The sequence below is a fragment of the Rhipicephalus microplus genome, chromosome 8 (genome assembly GCF_043290135.1).
Source record: "Rhipicephalus microplus isolate Deutch F79 chromosome 8, USDA_Rmic, whole genome shotgun sequence".
Taxonomy (NCBI): Eukaryota; Metazoa; Arthropoda; class Arachnida; order Ixodida; family Ixodidae; genus Rhipicephalus; species Rhipicephalus microplus.
Window position 1 is genome coordinate 79483689 of NC_134707.1, and position 23892 is coordinate 79507580.

General features: G+C 44.9%; 50 non-coding genes across 50 annotated transcripts; all 50 read left to right on the forward strand.

Annotated features, from left to right (window-relative positions):
* Positions 1-663: 663 nt before the first annotated feature.
* TRNAI-UAU (transfer RNA isoleucine (anticodon UAU)) lies at positions 664-755 on the forward strand. The gene is given in 2 exon segments: positions 664-701; positions 720-755. It is a non-coding gene; the product is annotated as a tRNA-Ile (tRNA).
* Positions 756-1134: 379 nt separating this feature from the next.
* Positions 1135-1226, forward strand: TRNAI-UAU (transfer RNA isoleucine (anticodon UAU)). The gene is given in 2 exon segments: positions 1135-1172; positions 1191-1226. It is a non-coding gene; the product is annotated as a tRNA-Ile (tRNA).
* A 613-nt stretch (positions 1227-1839) lies between these two features.
* Positions 1840-1931, forward strand: TRNAI-UAU (transfer RNA isoleucine (anticodon UAU)). Its single transcript is given in 2 exon segments — positions 1840-1877; positions 1896-1931. It is a non-coding gene; the product is annotated as a tRNA-Ile (tRNA).
* An 849-nt stretch (positions 1932-2780) lies between these two features.
* Positions 2781-2872, forward strand: TRNAI-UAU (transfer RNA isoleucine (anticodon UAU)). Its single transcript is given in 2 exon segments — positions 2781-2818; positions 2837-2872. It is a non-coding gene; the product is annotated as a tRNA-Ile (tRNA).
* A 143-nt stretch (positions 2873-3015) lies between these two features.
* Positions 3016-3107, forward strand: TRNAI-UAU (transfer RNA isoleucine (anticodon UAU)). The gene is given in 2 exon segments: positions 3016-3053; positions 3072-3107. It is a non-coding gene; the product is annotated as a tRNA-Ile (tRNA).
* A 378-nt stretch (positions 3108-3485) lies between these two features.
* Positions 3486-3577, forward strand: TRNAI-UAU (transfer RNA isoleucine (anticodon UAU)). Its single transcript is given in 2 exon segments — positions 3486-3523; positions 3542-3577. It is a non-coding gene; the product is annotated as a tRNA-Ile (tRNA).
* Positions 3578-3720: 143 nt separating this feature from the next.
* TRNAI-UAU (transfer RNA isoleucine (anticodon UAU)) lies at positions 3721-3812 on the forward strand. The gene is given in 2 exon segments: positions 3721-3758; positions 3777-3812. It is a non-coding gene; the product is annotated as a tRNA-Ile (tRNA).
* Positions 3813-4190: 378 nt separating this feature from the next.
* On the forward strand, positions 4191-4282 carry TRNAI-UAU (transfer RNA isoleucine (anticodon UAU)). Its single transcript is given in 2 exon segments — positions 4191-4228; positions 4247-4282. It is a non-coding gene; the product is annotated as a tRNA-Ile (tRNA).
* A 142-nt stretch (positions 4283-4424) lies between these two features.
* TRNAI-UAU (transfer RNA isoleucine (anticodon UAU)) lies at positions 4425-4516 on the forward strand. Its single transcript is given in 2 exon segments — positions 4425-4462; positions 4481-4516. It is a non-coding gene; the product is annotated as a tRNA-Ile (tRNA).
* A 378-nt stretch (positions 4517-4894) lies between these two features.
* Positions 4895-4986, forward strand: TRNAI-UAU (transfer RNA isoleucine (anticodon UAU)). The gene is given in 2 exon segments: positions 4895-4932; positions 4951-4986. It is a non-coding gene; the product is annotated as a tRNA-Ile (tRNA).
* Positions 4987-6063: 1077 nt separating this feature from the next.
* TRNAV-UAC (transfer RNA valine (anticodon UAC)) lies at positions 6064-6155 on the forward strand. The gene is given in 2 exon segments: positions 6064-6101; positions 6120-6155. It is a non-coding gene; the product is annotated as a tRNA-Val (tRNA).
* An 842-nt stretch (positions 6156-6997) lies between these two features.
* Positions 6998-7089, forward strand: TRNAI-UAU (transfer RNA isoleucine (anticodon UAU)). Its single transcript is given in 2 exon segments — positions 6998-7035; positions 7054-7089. It is a non-coding gene; the product is annotated as a tRNA-Ile (tRNA).
* A 611-nt stretch (positions 7090-7700) lies between these two features.
* TRNAI-UAU (transfer RNA isoleucine (anticodon UAU)) lies at positions 7701-7792 on the forward strand. The gene is given in 2 exon segments: positions 7701-7738; positions 7757-7792. It is a non-coding gene; the product is annotated as a tRNA-Ile (tRNA).
* A 377-nt stretch (positions 7793-8169) lies between these two features.
* On the forward strand, positions 8170-8261 carry TRNAI-UAU (transfer RNA isoleucine (anticodon UAU)). The gene is given in 2 exon segments: positions 8170-8207; positions 8226-8261. It is a non-coding gene; the product is annotated as a tRNA-Ile (tRNA).
* A 612-nt stretch (positions 8262-8873) lies between these two features.
* On the forward strand, positions 8874-8965 carry TRNAI-UAU (transfer RNA isoleucine (anticodon UAU)). Its single transcript is given in 2 exon segments — positions 8874-8911; positions 8930-8965. It is a non-coding gene; the product is annotated as a tRNA-Ile (tRNA).
* A 143-nt stretch (positions 8966-9108) lies between these two features.
* TRNAI-UAU (transfer RNA isoleucine (anticodon UAU)) lies at positions 9109-9200 on the forward strand. Its single transcript is given in 2 exon segments — positions 9109-9146; positions 9165-9200. It is a non-coding gene; the product is annotated as a tRNA-Ile (tRNA).
* Positions 9201-9343: 143 nt separating this feature from the next.
* TRNAI-UAU (transfer RNA isoleucine (anticodon UAU)) lies at positions 9344-9435 on the forward strand. Its single transcript is given in 2 exon segments — positions 9344-9381; positions 9400-9435. It is a non-coding gene; the product is annotated as a tRNA-Ile (tRNA).
* Positions 9436-10046: 611 nt separating this feature from the next.
* On the forward strand, positions 10047-10138 carry TRNAI-UAU (transfer RNA isoleucine (anticodon UAU)). The gene is given in 2 exon segments: positions 10047-10084; positions 10103-10138. It is a non-coding gene; the product is annotated as a tRNA-Ile (tRNA).
* Positions 10139-10745: 607 nt separating this feature from the next.
* TRNAI-UAU (transfer RNA isoleucine (anticodon UAU)) lies at positions 10746-10837 on the forward strand. Its single transcript is given in 2 exon segments — positions 10746-10783; positions 10802-10837. It is a non-coding gene; the product is annotated as a tRNA-Ile (tRNA).
* A 143-nt stretch (positions 10838-10980) lies between these two features.
* Positions 10981-11072, forward strand: TRNAI-UAU (transfer RNA isoleucine (anticodon UAU)). The gene is given in 2 exon segments: positions 10981-11018; positions 11037-11072. It is a non-coding gene; the product is annotated as a tRNA-Ile (tRNA).
* A 142-nt stretch (positions 11073-11214) lies between these two features.
* Positions 11215-11306, forward strand: TRNAI-UAU (transfer RNA isoleucine (anticodon UAU)). Its single transcript is given in 2 exon segments — positions 11215-11252; positions 11271-11306. It is a non-coding gene; the product is annotated as a tRNA-Ile (tRNA).
* Positions 11307-11449: 143 nt separating this feature from the next.
* On the forward strand, positions 11450-11541 carry TRNAI-UAU (transfer RNA isoleucine (anticodon UAU)). The gene is given in 2 exon segments: positions 11450-11487; positions 11506-11541. It is a non-coding gene; the product is annotated as a tRNA-Ile (tRNA).
* A 143-nt stretch (positions 11542-11684) lies between these two features.
* TRNAI-UAU (transfer RNA isoleucine (anticodon UAU)) lies at positions 11685-11776 on the forward strand. The gene is given in 2 exon segments: positions 11685-11722; positions 11741-11776. It is a non-coding gene; the product is annotated as a tRNA-Ile (tRNA).
* Positions 11777-11919: 143 nt separating this feature from the next.
* Positions 11920-12011, forward strand: TRNAI-UAU (transfer RNA isoleucine (anticodon UAU)). The gene is given in 2 exon segments: positions 11920-11957; positions 11976-12011. It is a non-coding gene; the product is annotated as a tRNA-Ile (tRNA).
* A 143-nt stretch (positions 12012-12154) lies between these two features.
* Positions 12155-12246, forward strand: TRNAI-UAU (transfer RNA isoleucine (anticodon UAU)). The gene is given in 2 exon segments: positions 12155-12192; positions 12211-12246. It is a non-coding gene; the product is annotated as a tRNA-Ile (tRNA).
* Positions 12247-12624: 378 nt separating this feature from the next.
* TRNAI-UAU (transfer RNA isoleucine (anticodon UAU)) lies at positions 12625-12716 on the forward strand. Its single transcript is given in 2 exon segments — positions 12625-12662; positions 12681-12716. It is a non-coding gene; the product is annotated as a tRNA-Ile (tRNA).
* A 611-nt stretch (positions 12717-13327) lies between these two features.
* On the forward strand, positions 13328-13419 carry TRNAI-UAU (transfer RNA isoleucine (anticodon UAU)). The gene is given in 2 exon segments: positions 13328-13365; positions 13384-13419. It is a non-coding gene; the product is annotated as a tRNA-Ile (tRNA).
* An 846-nt stretch (positions 13420-14265) lies between these two features.
* On the forward strand, positions 14266-14357 carry TRNAV-UAC (transfer RNA valine (anticodon UAC)). Its single transcript is given in 2 exon segments — positions 14266-14303; positions 14322-14357. It is a non-coding gene; the product is annotated as a tRNA-Val (tRNA).
* A 373-nt stretch (positions 14358-14730) lies between these two features.
* Positions 14731-14822, forward strand: TRNAI-UAU (transfer RNA isoleucine (anticodon UAU)). Its single transcript is given in 2 exon segments — positions 14731-14768; positions 14787-14822. It is a non-coding gene; the product is annotated as a tRNA-Ile (tRNA).
* A 143-nt stretch (positions 14823-14965) lies between these two features.
* TRNAI-UAU (transfer RNA isoleucine (anticodon UAU)) lies at positions 14966-15057 on the forward strand. The gene is given in 2 exon segments: positions 14966-15003; positions 15022-15057. It is a non-coding gene; the product is annotated as a tRNA-Ile (tRNA).
* Positions 15058-15199: 142 nt separating this feature from the next.
* TRNAI-UAU (transfer RNA isoleucine (anticodon UAU)) lies at positions 15200-15291 on the forward strand. The gene is given in 2 exon segments: positions 15200-15237; positions 15256-15291. It is a non-coding gene; the product is annotated as a tRNA-Ile (tRNA).
* Positions 15292-15434: 143 nt separating this feature from the next.
* TRNAV-UAC (transfer RNA valine (anticodon UAC)) lies at positions 15435-15526 on the forward strand. The gene is given in 2 exon segments: positions 15435-15472; positions 15491-15526. It is a non-coding gene; the product is annotated as a tRNA-Val (tRNA).
* A 606-nt stretch (positions 15527-16132) lies between these two features.
* On the forward strand, positions 16133-16224 carry TRNAI-UAU (transfer RNA isoleucine (anticodon UAU)). Its single transcript is given in 2 exon segments — positions 16133-16170; positions 16189-16224. It is a non-coding gene; the product is annotated as a tRNA-Ile (tRNA).
* Positions 16225-16367: 143 nt separating this feature from the next.
* On the forward strand, positions 16368-16459 carry TRNAI-UAU (transfer RNA isoleucine (anticodon UAU)). Its single transcript is given in 2 exon segments — positions 16368-16405; positions 16424-16459. It is a non-coding gene; the product is annotated as a tRNA-Ile (tRNA).
* A 143-nt stretch (positions 16460-16602) lies between these two features.
* TRNAI-UAU (transfer RNA isoleucine (anticodon UAU)) lies at positions 16603-16694 on the forward strand. The gene is given in 2 exon segments: positions 16603-16640; positions 16659-16694. It is a non-coding gene; the product is annotated as a tRNA-Ile (tRNA).
* Positions 16695-16837: 143 nt separating this feature from the next.
* Positions 16838-16929, forward strand: TRNAI-UAU (transfer RNA isoleucine (anticodon UAU)). Its single transcript is given in 2 exon segments — positions 16838-16875; positions 16894-16929. It is a non-coding gene; the product is annotated as a tRNA-Ile (tRNA).
* A 143-nt stretch (positions 16930-17072) lies between these two features.
* TRNAI-UAU (transfer RNA isoleucine (anticodon UAU)) lies at positions 17073-17164 on the forward strand. The gene is given in 2 exon segments: positions 17073-17110; positions 17129-17164. It is a non-coding gene; the product is annotated as a tRNA-Ile (tRNA).
* Positions 17165-17307: 143 nt separating this feature from the next.
* On the forward strand, positions 17308-17399 carry TRNAI-UAU (transfer RNA isoleucine (anticodon UAU)). The gene is given in 2 exon segments: positions 17308-17345; positions 17364-17399. It is a non-coding gene; the product is annotated as a tRNA-Ile (tRNA).
* Positions 17400-17542: 143 nt separating this feature from the next.
* Positions 17543-17634, forward strand: TRNAI-UAU (transfer RNA isoleucine (anticodon UAU)). Its single transcript is given in 2 exon segments — positions 17543-17580; positions 17599-17634. It is a non-coding gene; the product is annotated as a tRNA-Ile (tRNA).
* A 378-nt stretch (positions 17635-18012) lies between these two features.
* On the forward strand, positions 18013-18104 carry TRNAI-UAU (transfer RNA isoleucine (anticodon UAU)). The gene is given in 2 exon segments: positions 18013-18050; positions 18069-18104. It is a non-coding gene; the product is annotated as a tRNA-Ile (tRNA).
* A 611-nt stretch (positions 18105-18715) lies between these two features.
* On the forward strand, positions 18716-18807 carry TRNAI-UAU (transfer RNA isoleucine (anticodon UAU)). Its single transcript is given in 2 exon segments — positions 18716-18753; positions 18772-18807. It is a non-coding gene; the product is annotated as a tRNA-Ile (tRNA).
* A 2014-nt stretch (positions 18808-20821) lies between these two features.
* On the forward strand, positions 20822-20913 carry TRNAI-UAU (transfer RNA isoleucine (anticodon UAU)). Its single transcript is given in 2 exon segments — positions 20822-20859; positions 20878-20913. It is a non-coding gene; the product is annotated as a tRNA-Ile (tRNA).
* A 143-nt stretch (positions 20914-21056) lies between these two features.
* On the forward strand, positions 21057-21148 carry TRNAI-UAU (transfer RNA isoleucine (anticodon UAU)). Its single transcript is given in 2 exon segments — positions 21057-21094; positions 21113-21148. It is a non-coding gene; the product is annotated as a tRNA-Ile (tRNA).
* Positions 21149-21291: 143 nt separating this feature from the next.
* Positions 21292-21383, forward strand: TRNAI-UAU (transfer RNA isoleucine (anticodon UAU)). The gene is given in 2 exon segments: positions 21292-21329; positions 21348-21383. It is a non-coding gene; the product is annotated as a tRNA-Ile (tRNA).
* Positions 21384-21526: 143 nt separating this feature from the next.
* TRNAI-UAU (transfer RNA isoleucine (anticodon UAU)) lies at positions 21527-21618 on the forward strand. The gene is given in 2 exon segments: positions 21527-21564; positions 21583-21618. It is a non-coding gene; the product is annotated as a tRNA-Ile (tRNA).
* A 143-nt stretch (positions 21619-21761) lies between these two features.
* TRNAI-UAU (transfer RNA isoleucine (anticodon UAU)) lies at positions 21762-21853 on the forward strand. Its single transcript is given in 2 exon segments — positions 21762-21799; positions 21818-21853. It is a non-coding gene; the product is annotated as a tRNA-Ile (tRNA).
* Positions 21854-21996: 143 nt separating this feature from the next.
* Positions 21997-22088, forward strand: TRNAI-UAU (transfer RNA isoleucine (anticodon UAU)). The gene is given in 2 exon segments: positions 21997-22034; positions 22053-22088. It is a non-coding gene; the product is annotated as a tRNA-Ile (tRNA).
* Positions 22089-22231: 143 nt separating this feature from the next.
* TRNAI-UAU (transfer RNA isoleucine (anticodon UAU)) lies at positions 22232-22323 on the forward strand. Its single transcript is given in 2 exon segments — positions 22232-22269; positions 22288-22323. It is a non-coding gene; the product is annotated as a tRNA-Ile (tRNA).
* A 378-nt stretch (positions 22324-22701) lies between these two features.
* Positions 22702-22793, forward strand: TRNAI-UAU (transfer RNA isoleucine (anticodon UAU)). The gene is given in 2 exon segments: positions 22702-22739; positions 22758-22793. It is a non-coding gene; the product is annotated as a tRNA-Ile (tRNA).
* A 611-nt stretch (positions 22794-23404) lies between these two features.
* TRNAI-UAU (transfer RNA isoleucine (anticodon UAU)) lies at positions 23405-23496 on the forward strand. Its single transcript is given in 2 exon segments — positions 23405-23442; positions 23461-23496. It is a non-coding gene; the product is annotated as a tRNA-Ile (tRNA).
* The last annotated feature ends 396 nt before the right edge of the window (positions 23497-23892 follow it).

Here is a 23892-nt window from a genome sequence, read left to right on the forward strand (position 1 = left end):
AAAGTTCTCGTGAGCTATGCCGGAGTTGAGTTTGAGCCTCACCTGGGGAATGAAATTTTCATTAGTTTTCATATTTAACCTTGAGGTTAATTGTATACTCAATGCTGGCGACTGCCTGGCTCGGAAACATTTGTTTACTGGAGTTGTGTGGAGACAACAGTCGTAAAAGAAACCCTCTTACGTGCAACCGTGTTCCCCAGTGGCGCAATTGGTTAGCGCACGGTACTTATACGACAGTTCTCGTGAGCTATGCGCGGGTTGAGAGTTCGAGCCTCACCTGGGGAATGAAATTTTTATTAGTTTTTCTATTTAGTCTTGAGGTTAATTGTATACTCAATGCTGGCGACTGCCTGGCTCGAAAACATTTGTTTACTGGAGGTGTGTGTAGACAACAGTCCTAAAGGAAACACTCTTACGTGCAACTGCGTTCTCCAGTGGCGCAATTGGTTAGTGCACGGTACTTATACGACAGTTCTCATGAGCTATCCCGGGGTTGTGAGTTCGAGCCTCACCTGGGGAATGAAATTTTTATTAGTTTTCATATTTAGTCATGAGGTTAATTGTATACGCAATGCTGGCGACTGCCTGGCTCGAAAACATTTGTTTACCGGAGGTTTGTGTAGACACCAGTCGTAAAGGAAACACTCTAACGTGAAACCGTGTTCCCCAGTGGCGAAATTGGGTAGCGCACGGTACTTATACGACAGTTCTCGTGAGCTATGCCGGGGTTGTGAGTTCGAGCCTCACCTGGGGAATGAAATTTTTTATTAGTGTTCATATTTAGTCATGAGGTTAATTGTATACTCAATTCTGGCAACTGCCTGGCTCGAAAACATTTGCTTACTGGAGGTGTGTGTAGACAACAGTCCTAAAGGAAAGACTCCTACGCGCGACCGTGTTCCCCAGTGGCGTAATTGGTTAGCGCACGGTACTTATACGACAGGTCTCGTGAGCTATGCGGGGGTTGAGAGTTCGAGCCTCACCTGGGGAATGAAATTTTTATTGGTTTTCCTATTTAGTCATGAGGTCAATTGTATACTCAATGCTGGCGACTGCCTGGATCGAAAACATTTGTTTACTGGAGGTGTGTGTAGACAACAGTCCTAAAGGAAACACTCTTGCGTGCAACCGCGTTCCCCAGTGGCGCAATCGGTTAGCGCACGGTAATTATACGACAGTTCTCGTGAGCTATGCCGGGGTTGTGAGTTCGACCCTCACCTGGGGAATGAAATGTTCATTAGTTTTCATATTTAACCTTGAGGTTAATTGTATACTCAATGCTGGCGAATGTCTGGCTCGGAAACATTTGTTTACTGGAGTTGTGTGGAGACAACAGTCGTAAAAGAAACCCTCTTACGTGCAACCGTGTTCCCCAGTGGCGCAATTGGTTAGCGCACGGTACTTATACGACAGTTCTCGTGAGCTATGCGCGGGTTGAGAGTTCGAGCCTCACCTGGGGAATGAAATTTTTATTAGTTTTTCTATTTAGTCTTGAGGTTAATTGTATACTCAATGCTGGCGACTGCCTGGCTCGAAAACATTTGTTTACTGGAGGTGTGTGTAGACAACAGTCCTAAAGGAAACACTCTTACGTGCAACTGCGTTCTCCAGTGGCGCAATTGGTTAGTGCACGGTACTTATACGACAGTTCTCATGAGCTATCCCGGGGTTGTGAGTTCGAGCCTCACCTGGGGAATGAAATTTTTATTAGTTTTCATATTTAGTCATGAGGTTAATTGTATACGCAATGCTGGCGACTGCCTGGCTCGAAAACATTTGTTTACCGGAGGTTTGTGTAGACACCAGTCGTAAAGGAAACACTCTAACGTGAAACCGTGTTCCCCAGTGGCGAAATTGGGTAGCGCACGGTACTTATACGACAGTTCTCGTGAGCTATGCCGGGGTTGTGAGTTCGAGCCTCACCTGGGGAATGAAATTTTTTATTAGTGTTCATATTTAGTCATGAGGTTAATTGTATACTCAATTCTGGCAACTGCCTGGCTCGAAAACATTTGCTTACTGGAGGTGTGTGTAGACAACAGTCCTAAAGGAAAGACTCCTACGTGCGACCGTGTTCCCCAGTGGCGTAATTGGTTAGCGCACGGTACTTATACGACAGGTCTCGTGAGCTATGCGGGGGTTGAGAGTTCGAGCCTCACCTGGGGAATGAAATTTTTATTGGTTTTCCTATTTAGTCATGAGGTCAATTGTATACTCAATGCTGGCGACTGCCTGGATCGAAAACATTTGTTTACTGGAGGTGTGTGTAGACAACAGTCCTAAAGGAAACACTCTTGCGTGCAACCGCGTTCCCCAGTGGCACAATTGGTTAGCGCACGGTAATTATACGACAGTTCTCGTGAGCTATGCCGGGGTTGTGAGTTCGACCCTCACCTGGGGAATGAAATGTTCATTAGTTTTCATATTTAACCTTGAGGTTAATTGTATACTCAATGCTGGCGAATGTCTGGCTCGGAAACATTTGTTTACTGGAGTTGTGTGGAGACAACAGTCGTAAAAGAAACCCTCTTACGTGCAACCGTGTTCCCCAGTGGCGCAATTGGTTAGCGCACGGTACTTATACGACAGTTCTCGTGAGCTATGCGCGGGTTGAGAGTTCGAGCCTCACCTGGGGAATGAAATTTTTATTAGTTTTTCTATTTAGTCATGAGGTTAATTGTATACTCAATGCTGGCGACTGCCTGGCTCGAAAACATTTGTTTACTGGAGGTGTGTGTAGACAACAGTCCTAAAGGAAACACTCTTACGGGCAACTGCGTTCCCCAGTGGCGCAATTGGTTAGTGCACGGTACTTATACGACAGTTCTCGTGAGCTATCCCGGGGTTGTGAGTTCGAGCCTCACCTGGGGAATGAAATTTTTATTAGTTTTCATATTTAGTCATGAGGTTAATTGTATACGCAATGCTGGCGACTGCCTGGCTCGAAAACATTTGTTTACTGGAGGTTTGTGTAGACAACAGTCGTAAAGGAAACACTGTAACGTGAAACCGTGTTCCCCAGTGGCGCAATTGGTTAGCGCACGGTACTTATACGACAGTTCTCGTGAGCTATGCCGGGGTTGTGAGTTCGAGCCTCACCTTGGGAATGAAATTTTTATTAGTTTTCATTATTAGTCATGAGGTTAATTGTATACTCAATGCTGGCGACTGCCTGGCTCGAAAACATTTGCTTACTGGAGGTGTGTGTAGACAACAGTCCTAAAGGAAAGACTCCTACGTGCGACCGTGTTCCCCAGTGGCGTAATTGGTTAGCGCACGGTACTTATACGACAGTTCTCGTGAGCTATGCGGGGGTTGAGAGTTCGAGCCTCACCTGGAAAATGAAATTTTTATTGGTTTTCCTATTTAGTCATGAGGTCAATTGTATACTCAATGCTGGCGACTGCCTGGCTCGAAAACATTTGTTTACTGGAGGTGTGTGTAGACAACAGTCCTAAAGGAAACACTCTTACGTGCAACCGCGTTCCCCAGTGGCGCAATTGGTTAGCGCACGGTAATTATACGACAGTTCTCGTGAGCTATGCCGGGGTTGTGAGTTCGAGCCTCACCTGGGGAATGAAATGTTCATTAGTTTTCATATTTAGTCATGAGGTTAATTGTATACTCAATGCTGGCGACTGCCTGGCTCGAAAACATCTGTTTACTAGAGTTGTGTGGAGACAACAGTCCTAAAGGAAACACTCTTACGTGCGACCGTGTTCCCCAGTGGCGCAATTGGTTAGTGCACGGTACTTATACGACAGTTCTCGTGAGCTATGCCGGGGTTGTGAGTTCGAGCCTCACCTGGGGAATAAAATTTTTATTAGTTTTCATATTTAGTCATGAGGTTAATTGTATACTCAATGCTGGCGACTGCCTGGCTCGAAAACATTTGTTTACTGGAGTTGTGCGTAGACAACAGTCCTAAAGGAAAGACTCCTACGTGCGACCGTGTTCTCCAGTGGCGCAATTAGTTAGCACACGGTACTTATACGACAGTTCTCGTGAGCTATGCCGGGGTTGTGAGTTCGAGCCTTACCTATGGAATCAAATTTTTCTTAGATTTCAAATTTAGTCATGAGGTTAATTGTATACTAAATGCTGACGACTGCCTGGCTCGAAAAAATTTGTTTACTGGAGGTGTGTGCAGACAACAGTCCTAAAGGAAACACTCTTACGTGCAACCATGTTCCCCAGTGGCGCAATTGGTTAGCGCACGGTACTTATACGACAGTTCTCGTGAGCTATGCCGGGGTTTTGAGTTCGAGCCTCACCTGGGGAATGAAATTTTTATTAGTTTTCATATTTAGTCATGCGGTAATTGTATACTCAATGCTGGTGACTGCCTGGCTCGAAAACATTTGTTTACTGGAGTTGTGTGTAGACAACAGTCTTAAACGAAAGACGCCTACGTGGAACCGTGTTCCTCAGTGGCGCAATTGGTTAGCGCACGGTACTTATATGACAGTTCTCGTGAGCTATGCCGGGGTTGTGAGTTCGAGCCTCACCTGGGGAATGAAATTTTTATTAGTTTTCATATTTAGTCGTGAGGTTCATTGTATACTGAATGCTGGCGACTGCCTGGCTCGAAAAGGTTGGTTTACTGGAGTTTTGCGCAGACAACAGTCCTAAAGGAAAGACTCCTACATGTGACCGTGTTCCCCAGTGGCGCAATTGGTTAGCGCACGGTACCTTTACGAAAGTTCTCGTGAGCTATGCCGGAGTTGTGAGTTTGAGCCTCACCTGGGGAATGGAATTTTCATTAGTTTTCATATTTAACCTTGAGGTTAATTGTATATTTAATGCAGGCGACTGCCTGGCTCGAAAACATTTGTTTACTGGAGGTGTGTGTAGACAACAGTCCTAAAGGAAACACTCTTACGTGCAACCGTGTTCCCCAGTGGCGCAATTGGTAAGCCCACGGTACTTATACGACAGTTCTCGTCAGCTATGCCGGGGTTGTGAGTTCGAGCCTCACCTGGGGAATGAAACTTTTATTAGTTTTCAATATTAGTCATGAGGTTAATTGTATACTCAATGCTGGCGACTGCCTGGCTCGAAAACATTTGTTTACTGGAGGTGTGTGTAGACAACAGTCCTAAAGGAAACACTCTTACGTGCAACCGTGTTCCCCAGTGGCGCAATTGGTTAGCGCACGGTATTTTACGACAGTTCTCGTCAGCTATGCCAAGGTTGTGAGTTCGAGACTCACCTGTGGAATGAAATTTTTATTAGTTTTCATATTTAGTCATGAGGTTAAATGTATACTCAATGCTGGCGACTGCCTGGCTCGAAAAATTTTGTTTACTGGAGTTTTGCGCAGACAACAGTCCCAAAGGAAAGACTCCTACGTGCGACCGTGTTCCCCAGTGGCGCAATTGGTTAGCGCTGAATTTATAGGACAGTTCTCGTGAGCTATGCCGGGGTTGTGAGTTTGAACCTCGCCTGGGGAGTGAAATTTTCATTAGTTTTCATATTTAGCCATGAGGTAATTGTATACTCAATGCTGGCGACTGCCTGGCCCGAAAACATTTGTTTACTGGAGTTGTGTGTAGACAACAGTCCTAAAGAAAACACTTTTACGTGCAACCATGTTCCCCAGTGGCGCAATTGGTTAGCGCTGTATTTATAGGACAGTTCTCGTGAGCTATGCTGGGGTTGTGAGTTCGAGCCTCACCTGGGGAATGAAATTTTCATTAGTTTTCATATTTAGTCATGAGGTTAATTGTATACTCAATGCTGGCGACTGCCTGGCTCGAAAACATTTGTTTACTAGAGTTGTGTGGAGACAACAGTCCTAAAGGAAACACTCTTACGTGCGACCGTGTTCTCCAGTGGCGCAATTAGTTAGCACACGGTACTTATACGACAGTTCTCGTGAGCTATGCCGGGGTTGTGAGTTCGAGCCTCACCTATGGAATCAAACTTTTCTTAGATTTCATATTTAGTCATGAGGTTAATTGTATACTAAATGCTGACGACTGCCTGGCTCGAAAACATTTGTTTACTGGAGGTGTGTGTAGACAACAGTCCTAAAGGAAACACTCTTACGTGCAACCATGTTCCCCAGTGGCGCAATTGGTTAGCGCACGGTACTTACACGACAGTTCTCGTGAGCTATGCCGGGGTTGTGAGTTTGAGCCTCGCCTGGGGAGTGAAATTTTTATTAGTTTTCATATTTAGCCATGAGGTAATTGTATACTCAATGCTGGCGACTGCCTGGCCCGAAAACATTTGTTTACTGGAGTTGTGTGTAGACAACAGTCCTAAAGGAAACACTTTTACGTGCAACCGTGTTCCCCAGTGGCGCAATTGGTTAGCGCTGAATTTATAGGACAGTTCTCGTGAGCTATGCCGGGGTTGTGAGTTTGAGCCTCCCCTGGGGAGTGAAATTTTCATTAGTGTTCATATTTAGCCATGAGGTAATTGTATACTCAATGCCGGCGACTGCCTGGCCCGAAAACATTTGTTTACTGGAGTTGTGTGTAGACAACAGTCCTAAAGGAAACACTTTTACGTGCAACCTTGTTCCCCAGTGCCGCAATTGGTTAGCGCTGTGTTTATAGGACAGTTCTCGTGAGCTATGCCGGGGTTGTGAGTTCGAGCCTCACCTATGGAATCAAATTTTTCTTAGATTTCATATTCAGTCATGAGGTTAATTGTATACTAAATGCTGACGACTGCCTGGCTCGAAAACATTTGTTTACTGGAGGTGTGTGTAGACAACAGTCCTAAAGGAAACACTCTTACGTGCAACCATGTTCCCCAGTGGCGCAATTGGTTAGCGCACGGTACTTATACGACAGTTCTCGTGAGCTATGCCGGGGTTTTGAGTTGGAGCCTCACCTGGGGAATGAAATTTTTATTAGTTTTCATATTTAGTCATGCGGTTCATTGTATACTCAATGCTGGTGACTGCCTGGCTCGAAAACATTTGTTTACTAGAGTTGTGTGGAGACAACAGTACTAAAGGAAACATTCTTACGTGCGACCGTGTTCCCCAGTGGCGCAATTGGTTAGCGCACGGTACTTATACGACAGTTCTCGTGAGCTATGCCGGGATTGTGAGTTCGAGCCTCACCTGGGGAATAAAATTTTTATTAGTTTTCATATTTAGTCATGAGGTTAATTGTATACTCAATGCTGGCGACTGCCTGGCTCGAAAACATTTGTTTACTGGAGTTGTGTGTAGACAACAGTCCTAAAGGAAAGACTCCTACGTGCGACCATGTTCTCCAGTGGCGCAATTAGTTAGCACACGGTACTTATACGACAGTTCTCGTGAGCTATGCCGGGGTTGTGAGTTCGAGCCTCACCTATGGAATCAAATTTTTCTTAGATTTCATATTTAGTCATGAGGTTAATTGTATACTAAATGCTGACGACTGCCTGGCTCGAAAACATTTGTTTACTGGAGGTGTGTGTAGACAACAGTCCTAAAGGAAACACTCTTACGTGCAACCTTGTTCCCCAGTGCCGCAATTGGTTAGCGCTGTATTTATAGGACAGTTCTCGTGAGCTATGCTGGGGTTGTGAGTTCGAGCCTCACCTGGGGAATGAAATGTTCATTAGTTTTCATATTTAGTCATGAGGTTAATTGTATACTCAATGCTGGCAACTGCCTGGCTCGAAAACATTTGTTTACTGGAGTTGTGTGTAGACAACAGTCTTAAACGAAAGACTCCTACGTGCGACCGTGTTCCCCAGTGGCGCAATTGGTTAGCGCACGGTACTTATACGACAGTTCTCGTGAGCTATGCCGGGGTTGTGAGTTCGAGCCTCACCTGGGGAATGAAACTTTTATTAGTTTTCAATATTAGTCATGAGGGTAATTGTATACTCAATGCTGGCGACTGCCTGGCTCGAAAACATTTGTTTACTGGAGGTGTGTGTAGACAACAGTCCTAAAGGAAACACTCTTACGTGCAACCGTGTTCCCCAGTGGCGCAATTAGTTAGCGCACGGTACTTTTACGACAGTTCTCGTCAGCTATGCCAAGGTTGTGAGTTCGAGACTCACCTGTGGAATGAAATTTTAATTATTTTCATAATTAGTCATGAGGTTAAATGTATACTCAATGCTGGCGACTGCCTCGCTCGAAAAAATTTTTTTACTAGAGTTGTGTGGAGACAACAGTCCTAAAGGAAACACTCTTACGTGCGACCGCGTTCCCTAGTGGCGCAATTGGTTAGCGCACGGTACTTATACGACAGTTCTCGTGACCTATGCCGGGGTTGTGAGTTTGAGCCTCACCTGGGGAATGAAACTTTTATTAGTTTTCAATATTAGTCATGAGGTTAATTGTATACTCAATGCTGGCGACTGCCTGGCTCGAAAACATTTGTTTACTGGAGGTGTGTGTAGACAACAGTCCTAAAGGAAACACTCTTACGTGCAACCGTGTTCCCCAGTGGCGCAATTAGTTAGCGCACGGTACTTTTACGACAGTTCTCGTCAGCTATGCCAAGGTTGTGAGTTCGAGACACACCTGTGGAATGAAATTTTAATTGTTTTCATAATTAGTCATGAGGTTAAATGTATACTCAATGCTGGCGACTGCCTCGCTCGAAAAAATTTGTTTACTAGAGTTGTGTGGAGACAACAGTCCTAAAGGAAACACTCTTACGTGCGACCGTGTTCCCTAGTGGCGCAATTGGTTAGCGCACGGTACTTATACGACAGTTCTCGTGACCTATGCCGGGGTTTTGAGGTCGAGCCTCACCTGGGGAATGAAATTTTTATTAGTTTTCATATTTAGTCATGCGGTTAATTGTATACTCAATGCTGGCGACTGCCTGGCTCGAAAACATCTGTTTACTAGAGTTGTGTGGAGACAACAGTCCTAAAGGAAACACTCTTACGTGCGACCGTGTTCCCTAGTGGCGCAATTGGTTAGCGCACGGTACTTATACAACAGTTCTCGTGAGCTATGCCGGGGTTGTGAGTTCGAGCCTCACCTATGGAATCAAATTTTTCTTAGATTTCATATTTAGTCATGAGGTTAATTGTATACTAAATGCTGACGACTGCCTGGCTCGAAAACATTTGTTTACTGGAGGTGTGTGTAGACAACAGTCCTAAAGGAAACACTCTTACGTGCAACCATGTTCCCCAGTGGCGCAATTGGTTAGCGCACGGTACTTATACGACAGTTCTCGTGAGCTATGCCGGGGTTTTGAGTTCGAGCCTCACCTGGGGAATGAAATTTTTATTAGTTTTCATATTTAGTCATGTGGTTAATTGTATACTCAATGCTGGTGACTGCCTGGCTCGAAAACATTTGTTTACTAGAGTTGTGTGGAGACAACAGTCCTAAAGGAAACACTCTTACGTGCGACCGTGTTCCCCAGTGGCGCAATTGGTTAGCGCACGGTACTTATACGACAGTTCTCGTGAGCTATGCCGGGATTGTGAGTTCGAGCCTCACCTGGGGAATAAAATTTTTATTAGTTTTCATATTTAGTCATGAGGTTAATTGTATACTCAATGCTGGCGACTGCCTGGCTCGAAAACATTTGTTTACTGGAGTTGTGTGTAGACAACAGTCCTAAAGGAAAGACTCCTACGTGCGACCGTGTTCTCCAGTGGCGCAATTAGTTAGCACACGGTACTTATACGACAGTTCTCGTGAGCTATGCCGGGGTTGTGAGTTCGAGCCTCACCTATGGAATCAAATTTTTCTTAGATTTCATATTTAGTCATGAGGTTAATTGTATACTAAATGCTGACGACTGCCTGGCTCAAAAACATTTGTTTACTGGAGGTGTGTGTAGACAACAGTCCTAAAGGAAACACTCTTACGTGCAACCTTGTTCCCCAGTGCCGCAATTGGTTAGTGCTGTATTTATAGGACAGTTCTCGTGAGCTATGCTGGGGTTGTGAGTTCGAGCCTCACCTGGGGACTGAAATGTTCATTAGTTTTCATATTTAGTCATGAGGTTAATTGTATACTCAATGCTGGCAACTGCCTGGCTCGAAAACATTTGTTTACTGGAGTTGTGTGTAGACAACAGTCTTAAACGAAAGACTACTACGTGCGACCGTGTTCCCCAGTGGCGCAATTGGTTAGCGCACGGTACTTATACGACAGTTCTCGTTAGCTATGCCGGGGTTGTGAGTTTGAGCCTCGCCTGGGGAGTGAAATTTTTATTAGTTTTCATATTTAGCCATGAGGTAATTGTATACTCAATGCTGGCGACTGCCTGGCCCGAAAACATTTGTTTACTGGAGTTGTGTGTAGACAACAGTCCTAAAGGAAACACTTTTACGTGCAACCGTGTTCCCCAGTGGCGCAATTAGTTAGCGCTGAATTTATAGGACAGTTCTCGTGAGCTATGCCGGGGTTGTGAGTTTGAGCCTCCCCTGGGGAGTGAAATTTTCATTAGTTTTCATATTTAGCCATGAGGTAATTGTATACTCAATGCTGGCGACTGCCTGGCCCGAAAACATTTGTTTACTGGAGTTGTGTGTAGACAACAGTCCTAAAGGAAACACTTTTACGTGCAACCTTGTTCCCCAGTGCCGCAATTGGTTAGCGCTGTATTTATAGGACAGTTCTCGTGAGCTATGCTGGGGTTGTGAGTTCGAGCCTCACCTGGGGAATGAAATGTTCATAAGTTTTCATACTTAGTCATGAGGTTAATTGTATACTCAATGCTGGCGACTGCCTGGCTCGAAAACATCTGTTTACTAGAGTTGTGTGGAGACAACAGTCCTAAAGGAAACATTCTTACGTGCGACCGTGTTCCCCAGTGGCGCAATTGGTTAGCGCACGGTACTTATACGACAGTTCTCGTGAGCTATGCCGAGGTTGTGAGTTCGAGCCTCACCTATGGAATCAAATTTTTATTAGTTTTCATATTTAGTCATGCGGTTAATTGTATACTCAATGCTGGTGACTGCCTGGCTCGAAAACATTTGTTTACTGGAGTTGTGTGTAGACAACAGTCTTAAACGAAAGACTCCTACGTGCGACCGTGTTCCCCAGTGGCGCAATTGGTTAGCGCACGGTACTTATACGACAGTTCTCGTGAGCTATGCCGGGGTTGTGAGTTCGAGCCTCACCTGGGGAATGAAATTTTTTTAGTTTTCATATTTAGTCATGCGGTTCATTGTATACTCAATGCTGGCGACTGCCTGGCTCGAAAACATCTGTTTACTAGAGTTGTGTGGAGACAACAGTCCTAAAGGAAACACTCTTACGTGCGACCGTGTTCCCTAGTGGCGCAATTGGTTAGCGCACGGTACTTATACAACAGTTCTCGTGAGATATGCCGGGGTTGTGAGTTCGAGCCTCACCTATGGAATCAAATTTTTCTTAGATTTCATATTTAGTCATGAGGTTAATTGTATAATAAATGCTGACGACTGCCTGGCTCGAAAACATTTGTTTACTGGAGGTGTGTGTAGACAACAGTCCTAAAGGAAACACTCTTACGTGCAACCATGTTCCCCAGTGGCGCAATTGGTTAGCGCACGGTACTTATACGACAGTTCTCGTGAGCTATGCCGGGGTTTTGAGTTCGAGCCTCACCTGGGGAATGAAATTTTTATTATTTTTCATATTTAGTCATGCGGTTAATTGTATACTCAATGCTGGTGACTGCCTGGCTCGAAAACATTTGTTTACTAGAGTTGTGTGGAGACAACAGTCCTAAAGGAAACACTCTTACGTGCGACCGTGTTCCCCAGTGGCGCAATTGGTTAGCGCACGGTACTTATACGACAGTTCGCGTGAGCTATGCCGGGATTGTGAGTTCGAGCCTCACCTGGGGAATAAAATTTTTATTAGTTTTCATATTTAGTCATGAGGTTAATTGTATACTCAATGCTGGCGACTGCCTGGCTCGAAAACATTTGTTTACTGGAGTTGTGTGTAGACAACAGTCCTAAAGGAAACACTCTTACGTGCGACCGTGTTCCCCAGTGGCGCAATTGGTTAGCGCACGGTACTTATACGACAGTTCTCGTGAGCTATGCTGGGGTTGTGAGTTCGAGCCTCACCTGGGGACTGAAATGTTCATTAGTTTTCATATTTAGTCATGAGGTTAATTGTATACTCAATGCTGGCAACTGCCTGGCTCGAAAACATTTGTTTACTGGAGTTGTGTGTAGACAACAGTCTTAAACGAAAGACTCCTACGTGCGACCGTGTTCCCCAGTGGCGCAATTGGTTAGCGCACGGTACTTATACGACAGTTCTCGTTAGCTATGCCGGGGTTGTGAGTTCGAGCCTCACCTGGGGAATGAAATTTTCATTAGTTTTCATATTTAGTCATGAGGTTCATTGTATACTCAATGCTGGCGACTGCCTGGCTCGAAAACATTTGTTTACTAGAGTTGTGTGGAGACAACAGTCCTAAAGGAAACACTCTTACGTGCGACCGTGTTCCCCAGTTGCGCAATCGGTTAGCGCACGGTACTTATACGACAGTTCTCGTGACCTATGCCGGGGTTTTGAGTTCGAGCCTCACCTGGGGAATGAAATTTTTATTAGTTTTCATATTTAGTCATGCGGTTAATTGTATACTCAATGCTGGTGACTGCCTGGCTCGAAAACATTTGTTTACTGGAGTTGTGTGTAGACAACAGTCTTAAAGGAAAGACTTCTACGTGCGACCGTGTTCCCCAGTGGCGCAATTGGTTAGCGCACGGTACTTATACGACAGTTCTCGTGAGCTATGCCGGGGTTGTGAGTTCGAGCCTCACCTGGGGAATGAAACTTTTATTAGTTTTCAATATTAGTCATGAGGTTATTTGTATACTCAATGCTGGCGACTGCCTGGCTCGAAAACATTTGTTTACTGGAGGTGTGTGTAGACAACAGTCCTAAAGGAAACACTCTTACGTGCAACCGTGTTCCCCAGTGGCGCAATTAGTTAGCGCACGGTACTTTTACGACAGTTCTCGTCAGCTATGCCAAGGTTGTGAGTTCGAGACTCACCTGTGGAATGAAATTTTAATTGTTTTCATAATTAGTCATGAGGTTAAATGTATACTCAATGCTGGCGACTGCCTCGCTCGAAAAAATTTGTTTACTAGAGTTGTGTGGAGACAACAGTCCTAAAGGAAACACTCTTACGTGCGACCGTGTTCCCTAGTGGCGCAATTGGTTAGCGCACGGTACTTATACGACAGTTCTCGTGACCTATGACGGGGTTTTGAGGTCGAGCCTCACCTGGGGAATGAAATTTTTATTAGTTTTCATATTTAGTCATGCGGTTAATTGTATACTCAATGCTGGTGACTGCCTGGCTCGAAAACATTTGTTTACTGGAGTTGTGTGTAGACAACAGTCTTAAAGGAAAGACTTCTACGTGCGACCGTGTTCCCAGTGGCGCAATTGGTTAGCGCACGGTACTTATACGACAGTTCTCGTGAGCTATGCCGGGGTTGTGAGTTCGAGCCTCACCTGGGGAATGAAACTTTTATTAGTTTTCAATATTAGTCATGAGGTTAATTGTATACTCAATGCTGGCGACTGCCTGGCTCGAAAACATTTGTTTACTGGAGGTGTGTGTAGACAACAGTCCTAAAGGAAACACTCTTACGTGCAACCGTGTTCCCCAGTGGCGCAATTAGTTAGCGCACGGTATTTTCACGACAGTTCTCGTCAGCTATGCCAAGGTTGTGAGTTCGAGACTCACCTGTGGAATGAAATTTTTATTAGTTTTCATAATTATACATGAGGTTAATTGTATACTCAATGCTGGCGACTGCCTGGCTCGAAAACATTTGTTTACTGGAGTTGTGTGTAGACAACAGTCCTAAAGGAAAGACTCCTAAGTGCGACCGTGTTCTCCAGTGGCGCAATTAGTTAGCACACGGTACTTATACGACAGTTCTCGTGAGCTATGCCGGGGTTGTGAGTTCGAGCCTCACCTATGGAATCAAATTTTTCTTAGATTTCATATTTAGTCATGATGTTAATTGTATATATAAATGCTGACGACTGCCTGGCTCGAAAACATTTGTTTACTGGAGGTGTGTGTAGACAACAGTCCTAAAGGAAACACTCTTACGTGCAACCATGTTCCCCAGTGGCGCAATTGGTATGCGCACGGTACTTATACGACAGTTCTCGTGAGCTATGCCGAGGTTGTGAGTTCGAAACTCACCTGTGCAATGAAGTTTTTATTAGTTTTCATATTTAGTCATGAGGTTAATTGTATACTCGATGCTGGTGACTGCCTGGCTCGAAAAAATTTGTTTACTGGAGTTTTGCGCAAACAGTCCTAAAGGAAAGACTCCTACGTGCGACCGTGTTCCCCAGTGGCGCAATTGGTTAGCGCACGGTACTTACACGACAGTTCTCGTGAGCTATGCCGGGGTTGTGAGTTTGAGCCTCGCCTGGGGAGTGAAATTTTATTAGTTTTCATATTTAGCCATGAGGTAATTGTATACTCAATGCTGGCGACTGCCTGGCCCGAAAACATTTGTTTACTGGAGTTGTGTGTAGACAACAGTCCTAAAGGAAACACTTTTACGTGCAACCGTGTTCCCCAGTGGCGCAATTAGTTAGCGCTGAATTTATAGGACAGTTCTCGTGAGCTATGCCGGGGTTGTGAGTTTGAGCCTCCCCTGGGGAGTGAAATTTTCATTAGTTTTCATATTTAGCCATGAGGTAATTGTATACTCAATGCTGGCGACTGCCTGGCCCGAAAACATTTGTTTACTGGAGTTGTGTGTAGACAACAGTCCTAAAGGAAAGACTCCTAAGTGCGACCATGTTCCCCAGTGGCGCAATTGGTTAGCGCACGGTACTTATACGACAGTTCTCGTGAGCTATGCCGGGGTTTTGAGTTCGAGCCTCACCTGGGGAATGAAATTTTTATTATTTTTCATATTTAGTCATGCGGTTAATTGTATACTCAATGCTGGTGACTGCCTGGCTCGAAAACATTTGTTTACTAGAGTTGTGTGGAGACAACAGTCCTAAAGGAAACACTCTTACGTGCGACCGTGTTCCCCAGTGGCGCAATTGGTTAGCGCACGGTACTTATACGACGGTTCGCGTGAGCTATGCCGGGATTGTGAGTTCGAGCCTCACCTGGGGAATAAAATTTTTATTAGTTTTCATATTTAGCCATGAGGTAATTGTATACTCAATGCTGGCGACTGCCTGGCCCGAAAACATTTGTTTACTGGAGTTGTGTGTAGACAACAGTCCTAAAGGAAAGACTCCTAAGTGCGACCATGTTCCCCAGTGGCGCAATTGGTTAGCGCACGGTACTTATACGACAGTTCTCGTGAGCTATGCCGGGGTTTTGAGTTCGAGCCTCACCTGGGGAATGAAATTTTTATTATTTTTCATATTTAGTCATGATGTTAATTGTATACTAAATGCTGACGACTGCCTGGCTCGAAAACATTTGTTTACTGGAGGTGTGTGTAGACAACAGTCCTAAAGGAAAGACTCCTACGTGCGACCGTGTTCCCCAGTGGCGCAATTGGTTAGCGCACGGTACTTACACGACAGTTCTCGTGAGCTATGCCGGGGTTGTGAGTTTGAGCCTCGCCTGGGGAGTGAAATTTTATTAGTTTTCATATTTAGCCATGAGGTAATTGTATACTCAATGCTGGCGACTGCCTGGCCCGAAAACATTTGTTTACTGGAGTTGTGTGTAGACAACAGTCCTAAAGGAAACACTTTTACGTGCAACCGTGTTCCCCAGTGGCGCAATTAGTTAGCGCTGAATTTATAGGACAGTTCTCGTGAGCTATGCCGGGGTTGTGAGTTTGAGCCTCCCCTGGGGAGTGAAATTTTCATTAGTTTTCATATTTAGCCATGAGGTAATTGCATACTCAATGCTGGCGACTGCCTGGCCCGAAAACATTTGTTTACTGGAGTTGTGTGTAGACAACAGTCCTAAAGGAAACACTTTTACGTGCAACCTTGTTCCCCAGTGCCGCAATTGGTTAGCGCTGTATTTATAGGACAGTTCTCGTGAGCTATGCTGGGGTTGTGAGTTCGAGCCTCACCTGGGGAATGAAATGTTCATAAGTTTTCATACTTAGTCATGAGGTTAATTGTATACTCAATGCTGGCGACTGCCTGGCTCGAAAACATCTGTTTACTAGAGTTGTGTGGAGACAACAGTCCTAAAGGAAACATTCTTACGTGCGACCGTGTTCCCCAGTGGCGCAATTGGTTAGCGCACGGTACTTATACGACAGTTCTCGTGAGCTATGCCGAGGTTGTGAGTTCGAGCCTCACCTATGGAATCAAATTTTTATTAGTTTTCATATTTAGTCATGCGGTTAATTGTATACTCAATGCTGGTGACTGCCTGGCTCGAAAACATTTGTTTACTGGAGTTGTGTGTAGACAACAGTCTTAAACGAAAGACTCCTACGTGCGACCGTGTTCCCCAGTGGCGCAATTGGTTAGCGCACGGTACTTATACGACAGTTCTCGTGAGCTATGCCGGGGTTGTGAGTTCGAGCCTCACCTGGGGAATGAAATTTTTTTTAGTTTTCATATTTAGTCATGCGCTTCATTGTATACTCAATGCTGGCGACTGCCTGGCTCGAAAACATCTGTTTACTAGAGTTGTGTGGAGACAACAGTCCTAAAGGAAACACTCTTACGTGCGACCGTGTTCCCTAGTGGCGCAATTGGTTAGCGCACGGTACTTATACAACAGTTCTCGTGAGATATGCCGGGGTTGTGAGTTCGAGCCTCACCTATGGAATCAAATTTTTCTTAGATTTCATATTTAGTCATGAGGTTAATTGTATAATAAATGCTGACGACTGCCTGGCTCGAAAACATTTGTTTACTGGAGGTGTGTGTAGACAACAGTCCTAAAGGAAACACTCTTACGTGCAACCATGTTCCCCAGTGGCGCAATTGGTTAGCGCACGGTACTTATACGACAGTTCTCGTGAGCTATGCCGGGGTTTTGAGTTCGAGCCTCACCTGGGGAATGAAATTTTTATTATTTTTCATATTTAGTCATGCGGTTAATTGTATACTCAATGCTGGTGACTGCCTGGCTCGAAAACATTTGTTTACTAGAGTTGTGTGGAGACAACAGTCCTAAAGGAAACACTCTTACGTGCGACCGTGTTCCCCAGTGGCGCAATTGGTTAGCGCACGGTACTTATACGACAGTTCGCGTGAGCTGTGCCGGGATTGTGAGTTCGAGCCTCACCTGGGGAATAAAATTTTTATTAGTTTTCATATTTAGTCATGAGGTTAATTGTATACTCAATGCTGGCGACTGCCTGGCTCGAAAACATTTGTTTACTGGAGTTGTGTGTAGACAACAGTCCTAAAGGAAACACTCTTACGTGCGACCGTGTTCCCCAGTGGCGCAATTGGTTAGCGCACGGTACTTATACGACAGTTCTCGTGAGCTATGCTGGGGTTGTGAGTTCGAGCCTCACCTGGGGACTGAAATGTTCATTAGTTTTCATATTTAGTCATGAGGTTAATTGTATACTCAATGCTGGCAACTGCCTGGCTCGAAAACATTTGTTTACTGGAGTTGTGTGTAGACAACAGTCTTAAACGAAAGACTCCTACGTGCGACCGTGTTCCCCAGTGGCGCAATTGGTTAGCGCACGGTACTTATACGACAGTTCTCGTTAGCTATGCCGGGGTTGTGAGTTCGAGCCTCACCTGGGGAATGAAATTTTCATTAGTTTTCATATTTAGTCATGAGGTTAATTGTATACTCAATGCTGGCGACTGCCTGGCTCGAAAACATTTGTTTACTAGAGTTGTGTGGAGACAACAGTCCTAAAGGAAACACTCTTACGTGCGACCGTGTTCCCCAGTTGCGCAATTGGTTAGCGCACGGTACTTATACGACAGTTCTCGTGACCTATGCCGGGGTTTTGAGTTCGAATCTCACCTGGGGAATGAAATTTTTATTAGTTTTCATATTTAGTCATGCGGTTAATTGTATACTCAATGCTGGTGACTGCCTGGCTCGAAAACATTTGTTTACTGGAGTTGTGTGTAGACAACAGTCTTAAAGGAAAGACTTCTACGTGCGACCGTGTTCCCCAGTGGCGCAATTGGTTAGCGCACGGTACTTATACGACAGTTCTCGTGAGCTATGCCGGGGTTGTGAGTTCGAGCCTCACCTGGGGAATGAAACTTTTATTAGTTTTCAATATTAGTCATGAGGTTATTTGTATACTCAATGCTGGCGACTGCCTGGCTCGAAAACATTTGTTTACTGGAGGTGTGTGTAGACAACAGTCCTAAAGGAAACACTCTTACGTGCAACCGTGTTCCCCAGTGGCGCAATTAGTTAGCGCACGGTACTTTTACGACAGTTCTCGTCAGCTATGCCAAGGTTGTGAGTTCGAGACTCACCTGTGGAATGAAATTTTAATTGTTTTCATAATTAGTCATGAGGTTAAATGTATACTCAATGCTGGCGACTGCCTCGCTCGAAAAAATTTGTTTACTAGAGTTGTGTGGAGACAACAGTCCTAAAGGAAACACTCTTACGTGCGACCGTGTTCCCTAGTGGCGCAATTGGTTAGCGCACGGTACTTATACGACAGTTCTCGTGACCTATGACGGGGTTTTGAGGTCGAGCCTCACCTGGGGAATGAAATTTTTATTAGTTTTCATATTTAGTCATGCGGTTAATTGTATACTCAATGCTGGTGACTGCCTGGCTCGAAAACATTTGTTTACTGGAGTTGTGTGTAGACAACAGTCTTAAAGGAAAGACTTCTACGTGCGACCGTGTTCCCAGTGGCGCAATTGGTTAGCGCACGGTACTTATACGACAGTTCTCGTGAGCTATGCCGGGGTTGTGAGTTCGAGCCTCACCTGGGGAATGAAACTTTTATTAGTTTTCAATATTAGTCATGAGGTTAATTGTATACTCAATGCTGGCGACTGCCTGGCTCGAAAACATTTGTTTACTGGAGGTGTGTGTAGACAACAGTCCTAAAGGAAACACTCTTACGTGCAACCGTGTTCCCCAGTGGCGCAATTAGTTAGCGCACGGTATTTTCACGACAGTTCTCGTCAGCTATGCCAAGGTTGTGAGTTCGAGACTCACCTGTGGAATGAAATTTTTATTAGTTTTCATAATTATACATGAGGTTAATTGTATACTCAATGCTGGCGACTGCCTGGCTCGAAAACATTTGTTTACTGGAGTTGTGTGTAGACAACAGTCCTAAAGGAAAGACTCCTACGTGCGACCGTGTTCTCCAGTGGCGCAATTAGTTAGCACACGGTACTTATACGACAGTTCTCGTGAGCTATGCCGGGGTTGTGAGTTCGAGCCTCACCTATGGAATCAAATTTTTCTTAGATTTCATATTTAGTCATGATGTTAATTGTATACTAAATGCTGACGACTGCCTGGCTCGAAAACATTTGTTTACTGGAGGTGTGTGTAGACAACAGTCCTAAAGGAAACACTCTTACGTGCAACCATGTTCCCCAGTGGCGCAATTGGTATGCGCACGGTACTTATACGACAGTTCTCGTGAGCTATGCCGAGGTTGTGAGTTCGAAACTCACCTGTGCAATGAAGTTTTTATTAGTTTTCATATTTAGTCATGAGGTTAATTGTATACTCGATGCTGGTGACTGCCTGGCTCGAAAAAATTTGTTTACTGGAGTTTTGCGCAAACAGTCCTAAAGGAAAGACTCCTACGTGCGACCGTGTTCCCCAGTGGCGCAATTGGTTAGCGCACGGTACCTTTACGAAAGTTCTCGTGAGCTATGCCGGAGTTGTGAGTTTGAGCCTCACCTGGGGAATGGAATTTTCATTAGTTTTCATATTTAACCTTGAGGTTAATTGTATACTCAATGCTGGCGACTGCCTGGCTCGAAAACATTTGTTTACTGGAGGTGTGTGTAGACAACAGTCCTAAAGGAAACACTCTTACGTGCAACCGTGTTCCCAAGTTGCGCAATTGGTTAGTGCACAATACTTATACGACAGTTCTCGTCAGCTATGCCGAGGTTGTGAGTTCGAGACTCACCTGTGGAATGAAATTTTTATTAGTTTTCATATTTAGTCATGAGGTTAAATGTATACTCAATGCTGGCGACTGCCTGGCTCGAAAAAATTTGTTTACTGGAGTTTTGCGCAGACAACAGTTCTAAAGGAAAGACTCCTACGTGCGACCGTGTTCCCCAGGGGCGCAATTGGTTAGCGCACGGTACTTACACGACAGTTCTCGTGAGCTATGCCGGGGTTGTGAGTTTGAGCCTCGCCTGAGGAGTGAAATTTTTATTAGTTTTCATATTTAGCCATGAGGTAATTGTATACTCAATGCTGGCGACCGCCTGGCCCGAAAACATTTGTTTACTGGAGTTGTGTGTAGACAACAGTCCTAAAGGAAACACTTTTACGTGCAACCGTGTTCCCCAGTGGCGCAATTAGTTAGCGCTGAATTTATAGGACAGTTCTCGTGAGCTATGCCGGGGTTGTGAGTTTGAGCCTCCCCTGGGGAGTGAAATTTTCATTAGTTTTCATATTTAGCCATGAGGTAATTGCATACTCAATGCTGGCGACTGCCTGGCCCGAAAACATTTGTTTACTGGAGTTGTGTGTAGACAACAGTCCTAAAGGAAACACTTTTACGTGCAACCTTGTTCCCCAGTGCCGCAATTGGTTAGCGCTGTATTTATAGGACAGTTCTCGTGAGCTATGCTGGGGTTGTGAGTTCGAGCCTCACCTGGGGAATGAAATGTTCATAAGTTTTCATACTTAGTCATGAGGTTAATTGTATACTCAATGCTGGCGACTGCCTGGCTCGAAAACATCTGTTTACTAGAGTTGTGTGGAGACAACAGTCCTAAAGGAAACATTCTTACGTGCGACCGTGTTCCCCAGTGGCGCAATTGGTTAGCGCACGGTACTTATACGACAGTTCTCGTGAGCTATGCCGAGGTTGTGAGTTCGAGCCTCACCTATGGAATCAAATTTTTATTAGTTTTCATATTTAGTCATGCGGTTAATTGTATACTCAATGCTGGTGACTGCCTGGCTCGAAAACATTTGTTTACTGGAGTTGTGTGTAGACAACAGTCTTAAACGAAAGACTCCTACGTGCGACCGTGTTCCCCAGTGGCGCAATTGGTTAGCGCACGGTACTTATACGACAGTTCTCGTGAGCTATGCCGGGGTTGTGAGTTCGAGCCTCACCTGGGGAATGAAATTTTTTTTAGTTTTCATATTTAGTCATGCGCTTCATTGTATACTCAATGCTGGCGACTGCCTGGCTCGAAAACATCTGTTTACTAGAGTTGTGTGGAGACAACAGTCCTAAAGGAAACACTCTTACGTGCGACCGTGTTCCCTAGTGGCGCAATTGGTTAGCGCACGGTACTTATACAACAGTTCTCGTGAGATATGCCGGGGTTGTGAGTTCGAGCCTCACCTATGGAATCAAATTTTTCTTAGATTTCATATTTAGTCATGAGGTTAATTGTATAATAAATGCTGACGACTGCCTGGCTCGAAAACATTTGTTTACTGGAGGTGTGTGTAGACAACAGTCCTAAAGGAAACACTCTTACGTGCAACCATGTTCCCCAGTGGCGCAATTGGTTAGCGCACGGTACTTATACGACAGTTCTCGTGAGCTATGCCGGGGTTTTGAGTTCGAGCCTCACCTGGGGAATGAAATTTTTATTATTTTTCATATTTAGTCATGCGGTTAATTGTATACTCAATGCTGGTGACTGCCTGGCTCGAAAACATTTGTTTACTAGAGTTGTGTGGAGACAACAGTCCTAAAGGAAACACTCTTACGTGCGACCGTGTTCCCCAGTGGCGCAATTGGTTAGCGCACGGTACTTATACGACAGTTCGCGTGAGCTGTGCCGGGATTGTGAGTTCGAGCCTCACCTGGGGAATAAAATTTTTATTAGTTTTCATATTTAGTCATGAGGTTAATTGTATACTCAATGCTGGCGACTGCCTGGCTCGAAAACATTTGTTTACTGGAGTTGTGTGTAGACAACAGTCCTAAAGGAAACACTCTTACGTGCGACCGTGTTCCCCAGTGGCGCAATTGGTTAGCGCACGGTACTTATACGACAGTTCTCGTGAGCTATGCTGGGGTTGTGAGTTCGAGCCTCACCTGGGGACTGAAATGTTCATTAGTTTTCATATTTAGTCATGAGGTTAATTGTATACTCAATGCTGGCAACTGCCTGGCTCGAAAACATTTGTTTACTGGAGTTGTGTGTAGACAACAGTCTTAAACGAAAGACTCCTACGTGCGACCGTGTTCCCCAGTGGCGCAATTGGTTAGCGCACGGTACTTATACGACAGTTCTCGTTAGCTATGCCGGGGTTGTGAGTTCGAGCCTCACCTGGGGAATGAAATTTTCATTAGTTTTCATATTTAGTCATGAGGTTAATTGTATACTCAATGCTGGCGACTGCCTGGCTCGAAAACATTTGTTTACTAGAGTTGTGTGGAGACAACAGTCCTAAAGGAAACACTCTTACGTGCGACCGTGTTCCCCAGTTGCGCAATTGGTTAGCGCACGGTACTTATACGACAGTTCTCGTGACCTATGCCGGGGTTTTGAGTTCGAATCTCACCTGGGGAATGAAATTTTTATTAGTTTTCATATTTAGTCATGCGGTTAATTGTATACTCAATGCTGGTGACTGCCTGGCTCGAAAACATTTGTTTACTGGAGTTGTGTGTAGACAACAGTCTTAAAGGAAAGACTTCTACGTGCGACCGTGTTCCCCAGTGGCGCAATTGGTTAGCGCACGGTACTTATACGACAGTTCTCGTGAGCTATGCCGGGGTTGTGAGTTCGAGCCTCACCTGGGGAATGAAACTTTTATTAGTTTTCAATATTAGTCATGAGGTTATTTGTATACTCAATGCTGGCGACTGCCTGGCTCGAAAACATTTGTTTACTGGAGGTGTGTGTAGACAACAGTCCTAAAGGAAACACTCTTACGTGCAACCGTGTTCCCCAGTGGCGCAATTAGTTAGCGCACGGTACTTTTACGACAGTTCTCGTCAGCTATGCCAAGGTTGTGAGTTCGAGACTCACCTGTGGAATGAAATTTTAATTGTTTTCATAATTAGTCATGAGGTTAAATGTATACTCAATGCTGGCGACTGCCTCGCTCGAAAAAATTTGTTTACTAGAGTTGTGTGGAGACAACAGTCCTAAAGGAAACACTCTTACGTGCGACCGTGTTCCCTAGTGGCGCAATTGGTTAGCGCACGGTACTTATACGACAGTTCTCGTGACCTATGACGGGGTTTTGAGGTCGAGCCTCACCTGGGGAATGAAATTTTTATTAGTTTTCATATTTAGTCATGCGGTTAATTGTATACTCAATGCTGGTGACTGCCTGGCTCGAAAACATTTGTTTACTGGAGTTGTGTGTAGACAACAGTCTTAAAGGAAAGACTTCTACGTGCGACCGTGTTCCCAGTGGCGCAATTGGTTAGCGCACGGTACTTATACGACAGTTCTCGTGAGCTATGCCGGGGTTGTGAGTTCGAGCCTCACCTGGGGAATGAAACTTTTATTAGTTTTCAATATTAGTCATGAGGTTAATTGTATACTCAATGCTGGCGACTGCCTGGCTCGAAAACATTTGTTTACTGGAGGTGTGTGTAGACAACAGTCCTAAAGGAAACACTCTTACGTGCAACCGTGTTCCCCAGTGGCGCAATTAGTTAGCGCACGGTATTTTCACGACAGTTCTCGTCAGCTATGCCAAGGTTGTGAGTTCGAGACTCACCTGTGGAATGAAATTTTTATTAGTTTTCATAATTATACATGAGGTTAATTGTATACTCAATGCTGGCGACTGCCTGGCTCGAAAACATTTGTTTACTGGAGTTGTGTGTAGACAACAGTCCTAAAGGAAAGACTCCTACGTGCGACCGTGTTCTCCAGTGGCGCAATTA